The sequence below is a fragment of the Rhinopithecus bieti genome, unplaced genomic scaffold, assembly GCF_001698545.2.
Source record: "Rhinopithecus bieti isolate Rb0 unplaced genomic scaffold, ASM169854v2 scaffold_13750, whole genome shotgun sequence".
NCBI classification, from domain to species: domain Eukaryota; kingdom Metazoa; phylum Chordata; class Mammalia; order Primates; family Cercopithecidae; genus Rhinopithecus; species Rhinopithecus bieti.
Window position 1 is genome coordinate 33,405 of NW_016807533.1, and position 9,283 is coordinate 42,687.

Sequence of the window (9,283 nt, forward strand, 5' to 3'; positions counted from 1 at the left end):
CTTCCCCCTTGCGCTTCCAGGTGAGGCGATGCCTCGCCCTGCTTCAGCTCTCGCTGGTCAGGCTGCAGCAGCTGACCAGCACCGATTGTCCGGCACTCCCTAATGAGATGACCCCAGTACCTCAGTTGAAAATGCAGAAATCACCGGTCTTCTGTGTTGCTCGCGCTGGGAGTTGGAGACTGGAGCTGTTCCTATTCGGCCATCTTGCTCTGCCCCTGGATCCAGGACTTTTTTTTTTTAGACAGTCTTGCTCTGTTGCCAGGCTGAAGTGCAGTGGCATAATCTCAGCTCACTGCAACCCCCGCATCCTGGGTTCAAACAATTCTCCTGCCTCAGCCTCTGGAGTAGCTGCGATTACAGGCACATGCCACCAAGCCCCGCTAATTTTTTTGTATTTTAAGTAGAGATGGGATTTCCCCATGTTGACCGGGATGGTCTCAATCTCCTGACCTCATGACCTACCTGCCTTGGCCTCCCAAAGTGCTGGGATTACCAGCGTGAGCCACTGAGCCTGGCCACGACATACTGTTTGTGTCAGTTCATTTCATTTTAAATCATTTCAGTGATTTCCTCAAATTCATTTATTGAGTCTATGGTTGCAAATCAAGCTTTCAAATAATATAATGCAAGGGACATTGGAACAGCTATTAGGTGAATTCTATTTACATTACTAAATATTTTTCTTTTTGATGACTAAGGAAAAAGGCTGAGAATGCTGGACCCTTCATGGTGTCAGGTCTGTGCAGGCGAGATAGGCTATCAATAAATGACAACAGTGACAGAAACTCTAACCACAAAAATCATCACTCCCACATGTGCTGGCTCTGTCCTACTAAGCACTCATGACTCATGTGCATTATATGCTTTCATTGATCCTCAATAAGACACATTAAAGCTTTTTTTTCTTCTTTTCTTCAGTCACCCAGACTGGAGGGCAGTGGCACAATCTCAGCTCACTGCAACTTCCGCCTCCTGGGCCCAAGCAATTCTCCTGCCTCAGCCTCTTGAGTAGCTGGGATTACAGGCACAAAATACCATGCCCAGGTAATTTTTGTATTTTAGTAGAGACGGGGTTTCACTATGTTGGTCAGGCTGGTCTAGAACTCCTGACCTCAAGTGATCTGCCCGCCTCAGCCTTCCAAAGTGCTGGGTTTATAGATGTGAGCCACTGTGCCTGGTGTTTTTTTTTTTTTTTTTTTTTTTGAGACAGGGTCTTACTCTGTTGCCCAGGCTGGAGTGCAGTGGTGCAATCATAGCTCACTGCAGCCTTGAACTGTTAGGCTCAAGCCATCCTCCCACCTCAGCCTCCTTTGTAGCTGGGACTACAGGTGCATGCCACAATGCCCAGCTAATTTTTTATGGTTTTAGTAGTGATAGGGTTTCACCATGTTGGCCAGGCTGGTTACCAACTCCTGACCTCAGGTGATCTGCCTACCTCGGCCTCCCAAAGTGTTGGGATTACAGGCATGAGCCACCATGCCTGACCATATTTATTTTTTAATTAAAAGTTGTTTTTTAATATAAAGGAGGGGTCTCAAAATGCTGCCAAGGGTGGTCTCAACCTCCTTGGTTCAAGTGATCCTCCTGCCTTGGCCTCCAAAAGTGTTGGGATTACAGGCATGAGCAACCGTTCCCAGCCCATAGTTTTGTTTCTTTGTTTGTTTATGTATTTTTTTGTGACAGGGTCTCTCACTATTACCCAAGCTGGAGTGCAGTGGCTAGTCACTGTAGCCAAAACCTACTGGGCTCATGTGATCCTCCCACCTCAGTCTCCTGAGGACCTGGGATGACAACTGTGTGCCACCAAGCCTGACTAATTTTTACAATTTTTTACAGAGACCAGGTTTCACTGTGTTGTCCAGGGTTGTCTTGAACTTCTGGGCTTAAGCAATCCTCCGGCCTTAGCCTCCTCCAGTGTTGGCCCATAGTTTTAATAGTAACTCCTTTTCTGTACTTCTGAAGTTTTTATCATCTATCTGTAATGATGTCACAAGAATCTGTTTAAAGTATAGATTATTTTCATAATTCTAGGAAACCAGATATTAAATAATAAACATATTCTAGGAGTTTAGTTTACATACTATATATATATAGTGTATGTGTGTGAGAGCATTTTAAAATATGTTATATACATATACGCCAGATCATAGGATTATCGGGAGTTGAATGAATTATTTAAAATATGTTAGGCTGGGCACAGTGGCTCATACCTGTAATCCCAGCACTTTGGGAGGCTAAGCCTAGTGGATTGCTTGAGCTCAGGAGTTTGAGACCAGCATGGGCAACATGACAAAATCCCATTTGTAAATATTTATAAAAGATAAAGGCCAGGGGGAAGGGGTGGCTGGAGCCATGTCCGGCCGCAAAGGTGGCAAGAGGAAGCCCCTGATGCAGCCCAAGAAACGGGCCAAGGAGATGGATGAGGAAGACAGGGCTTTCAAGCAGAAACAAAAAGAGGAGCAGAAGAAATTCGAGGAACCAAACGTGAAGGCCACAGGGAAGGGGCCCATGGCCACAGGTGGAATTAAGAAATCTGGCAAGGTGGGGTGCGGTGACTCACACCTATAATCCCAGCACTTTGGGAGGCTGAGGTGGGTGGATCACGAAGTCAGCAGATCTAGACCGTCCTGGCTAACACGGTGAAACCCCATCTCTACTAAAAATGCAAAAAATTAGCTGGGCATGGTGGCGGGGGCCTGTAGTCCCAGCTACTCGGGAGGCTGAGGCAGGAGAATGGTGTGAACCTGGGAGGCAGAGTTTGCAGTGAGCCAAGTTCCGGCCACCACACTGCAGCCTGGGTGACAGAGCGAGACTCCGTCTCAAAAAAAAAAAAAAAAAAAAATGGAATCTGGCAAAAAGCGAGCTGTTCCTTGTGCCTGAGGAAATGGTGACCCTTTATTTCATCCATGTTTAAACATCTATCTGTATTCCCTGCCGTAACATCTTTTGCCACCTATAGCTGGAATTAAGCATTGTCTTGGAGTTGTTGTACATTTAAGAATAAATTCTTGTAAAATAAATAAATAAAGGCTAGGTGTGGTGGCTCATGCCTTAATCTCAGTACTTTGGGAGGTCAAAGTGGTACATCATTTGAGGTCAGGAGTTTGACCAGCCTGGCAACATGGGGAAACTCCATCTCTACTTAAAAAAAAAAAAAAAAAAAAAAAACAACAATTAGCCAGGTGTGGTGGCGGTCGCCTATAGTCCCAGCTACTCGGGAGGCTGAGGCAGGAGAATTGACTGAACCCAGGGGGTGGAGGTTGCAGTGAGCCGAGGTCGCCCACTGCACTGCAGCCTGGGTGACAGAGGGAGACTCCTTCTCAAAAAAAAAAAAAAAAAAAAAAACACACACACACACACAAGAATAAGAAATACGTTGGGCCAAGAGTAGTGGCTCATGCCTGTAATTCCAGCACTTTGGGAGGCCACAGTGGGTGGATCATGAGGTCAAAAGATCAAGATTATCCTGGCCAACATGGTGAAACCCTGTTTCTACTAAAAATACAAAAATTAGCTGGGTGTGGTGGCATGTGCCTGTAGTCCCAGCTATACGAGAGGCTGAGGCAGGAGAATCACTTAAACCCAGGAGGCAGAGGTTGCAGTAAGCTGAGATCATGCCACTGTACTCCAGCCTGGGCAACAGAGCAAGACTCCATCTCAAAAAAAAAAAAAAAGTTAAATGTTTAGAATAGCTTGGCATACTATATTTTGTCTGTTTTACTTTTTTTTTTTTTTTGAGACAAGGTCTTGCTCAGTCGCCCAGGCTGGAGTGTAGTGGTGTAATCATGGCTCACTACAGCCTTGACCTCCCTGAACAGTTGATCTTTCACCTCAGGCCCCCAAATAGCTGGGACCACAAGTGTGCACCACCAAACCTGCCTAATTTTTATATTTTTTGTAGGGATGAGGTTTCGCCAAGTTACCCCAGGCTGGTCTCACACTCCTGGGCTCAAGCAAACCCAAAGTACCAGCACTACAGGCATGAGCTACCTTGCCTAACTAGTAATTTTTGTTTGTTTGTTGTTGTCATTGTTATTGTTTTTTTGAGACAGAGTCTCACCTTGTCACCCAGGCTGGAGTGCAATGGCACGATCTTGGCTCACTGCAACCTCCGCCTCCTAGGTTCAAACGATTCTCCTGCCTCAGCCTCCTGAGTAGCTGGGATTATAGGCTCCTGCCACCACGCCTGGCTAATTTTTCTATTTTTAGTAGAGACAGGGTTTCACCATGTTGGCTAGGCTGGTCTTGAAATCCTGACCTTGTGATCCACCCACCTCTACTTCCCAAAGTGCTGGGATTACAGGCGTGAGCCACTGCGCCCAGCCCCGGCTAGTAATTTTTGAATAGTGATTATAATTACAAGTAAATGTGTAACATACGTTTGCAAAAATATTAAGTGAATTAGTCTGGGCGTGGTGGCTCACACCTGTAATCCCAGCACTTTGGGAGGCCGAGATGGGCGGATCACAAGGTCAGGAGTTCGAGACCAGCCTGGCCAACATGGTGAAACACCATCTCTACTAAAAATACAAAAATTAGCCAGGCATGGTGATGTGTGCCTATAATCCTAGCTACTCAGGAGGCTGAAGTAGGAGAATTGCTGTCGGGAGTCAGAGGTTGCAGTGAGCCAAGATAGTGCCACTGTACTCCAGCCTGGTCAACAGAATGAGACTCCATCTCAAAATATATATATATAAAATGAACTTCCCCAAAATGTGGATTTCAGCCAAGTGCAGTAGCACACCATGTAGTCCTAGCTATTCAGAAGGCCAAAGCCTTCACTTGATAGTATTATTGAGAAATATAAGCCTATATTCAAGAGAGACTTTTCATTCCTTTTAAAAGTCACTCTACTTTTATTGTTTTATTAACTGATGAGGCATATCTTGTTGTTGTTGTTTTCTGTTTTTTTTTTTTTTTTTTTTTTTTTTTTAAACAGAGTCTCACTCTCTTACTCTGTTGCCCAGGCTAAAGGGCAGTGGCGTGATCTCGGCTTACTGTCCCCTACCTCTGCCTCCTAGGTTCGAGTGATTCTTCTGCCTCAGCCTCCCAACTACCTGGGACGACAGGCACACACTGCCACATCCTGCTAATTTTTGTATTTTTGGTATAGACGAGGTTTCACCACGTTGGCCTTGCTGGTCTTGAACTCCTGAGCTCAGGTGATCCACCCGCCTCAGCCTCCCAAAGTGGTGGTATTACAGGTGTGAGCCACTATGCCTGGCCTTGATGAAGCATATCTTAAATAAGAGGTGTGGAGTTGTTTTTTATTTTTTTATTTTTAGAGACAGGGTCTCACTCTGTGGCCCAGGCTGGAATGCAGTGGCATGATAAAGCTCACTGCAGCCTCAAATTCCTGGGCTTAAGCAATCCTCCTACCTTAACCTCCTGAGTAGCTAGGTCTACAGGCACATGCCACTGTGCCTGGCTCACTTTTAAATTTTTCTAGAAACAGTGTCTCTCTCTGTTTCCCAAGGTAGTTCCAAACTCATAGCCTCAAGCATTCCTCCTGCTTTGGCCTCCCAAAGTACTGAGATTACAGATGTGAACCACCATGCTCAGCCTTAAATAAGATTTTAAGACTTGAAAATAACTAAATTTCTCTCTTTCCTCTTTTATTTATAAAGTACATCATTTCTAGAATTAAGGATCCAGAATATCATCAATATGAAAAGTAATTTCACAGTTGATGGTTCATTTGAATTGTAGAACTCAGTTGCACAGATAAAGGTAGATAGGGCAGCTGGGTGCTGTGGCTCACGCCTATAATCCTAGCACTTTGGGAGGCAGAGGTGGGTGAATTACCTGAGGTTGGGAGTTCCAGATCAGACTGACCAACATGGAGAAACTCCATCTCTACTAAAAATACAAAGAAATAAAAAAATAAAATAGCCGGGTGTGGTGGGGCATGCCTGTAATCCCAGCTACTCTGGAGACTGAGGTGGGAGAATTGTTTGAACCTGGGAGGCAGATGTTGCGGTGAGCTGAGATCGCGCCATTGCACTCCAGCCTGGAAAGCAAGAGCGAAACTCTGTCTCAAAAAAAAAAAAAAAAAGGAGGCAGGGATGAACACATTTGCAACTGGATATATTTAATAGTGATGTTGCAAGTTATGTATCTTCAGCATGATTTCTTCTACGTATAAAAACACATAAGAAAGATTTTACTAGGTTATAAAATCTTATCTTAAATATCTGGGCTTTTTTTTGTATTTTAGAAAGAAGATTTTTTTTTTTTTTTGAGACGGAGTCTCACTCTGTCGCCCAGGCTGGAGTGCAGTGGCGCAATCTCAGCTCACTGCAAGCTCTGCCTCCACGGTTCACGCCATTCTCCTGCCTCAGCCTCCCGAGTAGCTGGGACTACAGGTGCCCGCCACCATGCCCAGCTAATTTTTTTGTGTTTTTAGTAGAGACAAGGCTTCTTCATGTTAGCCAGGATGGTCTTGATCTCCTGACCTCGTGATCTGCCTGCCTTGGCCTCTCAAAATACTGGGATTACAGGCATGAGCCACTGGACCCAGCCAACATGTTTTATCTGATATTGTTTGTGTTCAATGATTCAGCTGATTAAAATTTAATTATTTAAAAATTTAAATTATTTTTAGATAGTATTTTTCCTTTTAAAAAGTAAGGACAAAAGTACCTGGAATTCTCTGGGCATTTTATGCTATTTTTTCTATGGCAGATATTTAGTGCTTTTGGTTACTTTTCATTTAAAATTATTTATTTATTTATTTATTTATTTATTTATTTATTTATTGAGACAGAGTTTCGTTCTTGTTGCCCAGGCTGGAGTGCAATGGTGCGATCTTGGCTCACTGAAACCTCCACCTCCCAGGTTCAAGCGATTCTCCTGCCTCAGCCTCCCGAGTAGCTGGGATTGCAGGCATGCGCCACCATGCTTGGTTAATTTTTGTACTTTTAGTAGAGACAGGGTTTCTTCATGTTGATCAGGCTGGTCCCAAACTCTCGACCTCAGGTGATGTGCCTGCCTTGGCCTCCCAAAGTGCTGGGATTACACGTGTGACCCACCGCACGGTGCCTTCATTTAAAATTTTTAACTGTTTTTTCCTTGTGGTGTTAGCAGCACCAATGGAATGAGCGTGACCTTTAATGTCACACAGTCCTCGGTTTAAGCTCTGCTCCTTGCATTTACTCACTGTGACCTAGGGAAATTTAGTTAAACTCCTGAGACCTATTTTTGTAACTTGTAAAATGGGAACAATAACCCAAAGTTTGTTTCATAGATTACACAATTTATAATTGACTGAATTTATCCCACATATAGTGGCTGTTCAATAAATGGTAGCTATAGTTATTATTGTTTTTGTTATGATTATAAATCCATCAGCCTGGGAAACATGGCAAAACTCCATTTCTACAGAAAAATACAAAGCTTAGCCAGGTGTGGTGGCCTGTGCCTGTAGTCCCAGCTACTCAGGAGGCTGAGGTGAGAGAATGGATTGAATCCCGGAGTTCGAAGCTGCAGTGAATCATGATTATACCACTGCACTCTAGCGTGCTTGACAGAGGAAAGATCCTGTCTGAAAAAATAATAATAAAATCAAATTAAAAACTGACTAGATGAGGTGGCTCACACCCATAATCCCAGCAGTTTGGGAGGCTCAGGTTGGAGAATCCACTGATCCCTGGAGTTTGAGACCAACTGGGCAACATGGTGAGATCCTGTCTCAAAACTAAAAGGTAAAATAAAAGTCCTTTATAGCCTAATAATTTGCTTAGGTTTTTACCTGCATTTACTATTCTATGTGTGTGTGTTTTTGTTTTTGTTTTGTTTATGAGACGGAGTCTTACTTTGTACCCAAGCCAGAGTGCAGTGGCGTGATCTCTGCTCACTGCAACCTCACCTCCCAGGCTCAAGTTATCCTCCCACCTCAGCCTCCCTAGTAGCTGGGATTACAGGTGCCCACCACCACGGCCGGCTTTTTTTTTTTTTTTTTTTTTTGTATTTTTAGGACACACGGGGTTTCGACGTGTTGGCCAAGCTGGTCTCGAACTCCTGGCCTCAAGTGATCTGCTTCCCTCGGGTTCCCAAAGTGCTGGGATTATGGGCATAAGTCACTGCGCCCAGCCCTCTCCCTGCATCTTTATGTGCCTGCAATGCCAAGAGGGAGTTCTTGGCCCCCCGGTTAGGTTCAGGGCCCCAGACGCCCAGGATCAAGGGGCTACCGGCCGCCTACCAAGAACGTGCATCCCTCCAAGAGGCTGCATCCAACAGGCATAGAAGAGGCTCCACTGGAGTCTGCTCGGAGTCCCGCTGGGGAAAGCGAGTGGAAGTGCTACTTGAAGAAACAGGGGAATCTCACCGATCTCAGGGGTTCTGTCCTAGTCTGCGGCTCTGGATCGTCAGGCCTGGGTCGAGGTGGGGAGCAGATCGCGCCCTTCTAGGCTGGGGCTGAGGGTGAGGGTACCGCTTCTTTAAGTACCCTCAAAGAAGCGGTACCTTCTTTATTTTTAATTTTTAAAACTTTTTTTAGACTGGGTTTGGCCCTGTCACTCAGGCTGGAGCGCAGTGGTGCAATCCTATGAGCTCAAGCGATCTTCCCACCCCAGCCTTGCAAGTTAGCTGCGGCCACCATGCCTGGCTAATTAAAAAAAAAAAAAAAAAAAAAAAGGCCAGGCACGGTGGCTCACGCCTGTAATCCCAGCACTTTGGGAGGCTGAGGCGGGCGATTCACGAGGTCAGCAGATCCAGACCTTCCTGGCTAACACAGTGAAGCCCCATCTCTACTAAAAAAAAGACAAAAAAATAGCCGGGCGTGGTGGTGGGCGCCCTGTAGTCCCAGCTACTAGGGAGGCTGAGGCAGGAGACTGGCGTGAACCTGGGAGGCAGAGCTTGCAATGAGCCAAGATCGCGCCACTGCACTCCAGCCTGGGCGACAGGGTTAGACTCCGTCTCAAGAAAAAAAAAAAGAATACATGGCCGCGCTTGGTGGTGCATGCCTGTAATGCCAGCACTTTCGGAGGTCGAGACCGGTAGATCACCTGAGGCCAGGAGAGTTCAAGACCAGCCTGGCCAACATGGTGAAACCCCATCTCTATTAAAAATGTGAAAACTAGCCAGGTGTGGTGGTGCATACCTGTAATCCCAGCTATTTGGGAGACTGAGGCAGGAGAATTGCTTGAACCCAGGAGGCGGAGGTGGCAGTAAACCGAGATCCCCCTGTTGCACTCCAGCCTTGGTGACAGAGTGAGACTCCATCTCAAAAAAAAAAAAAAAAAAAAAAAAAAAAAAAAAAAAAAAAAAAAAAAAAAAAAAAAAA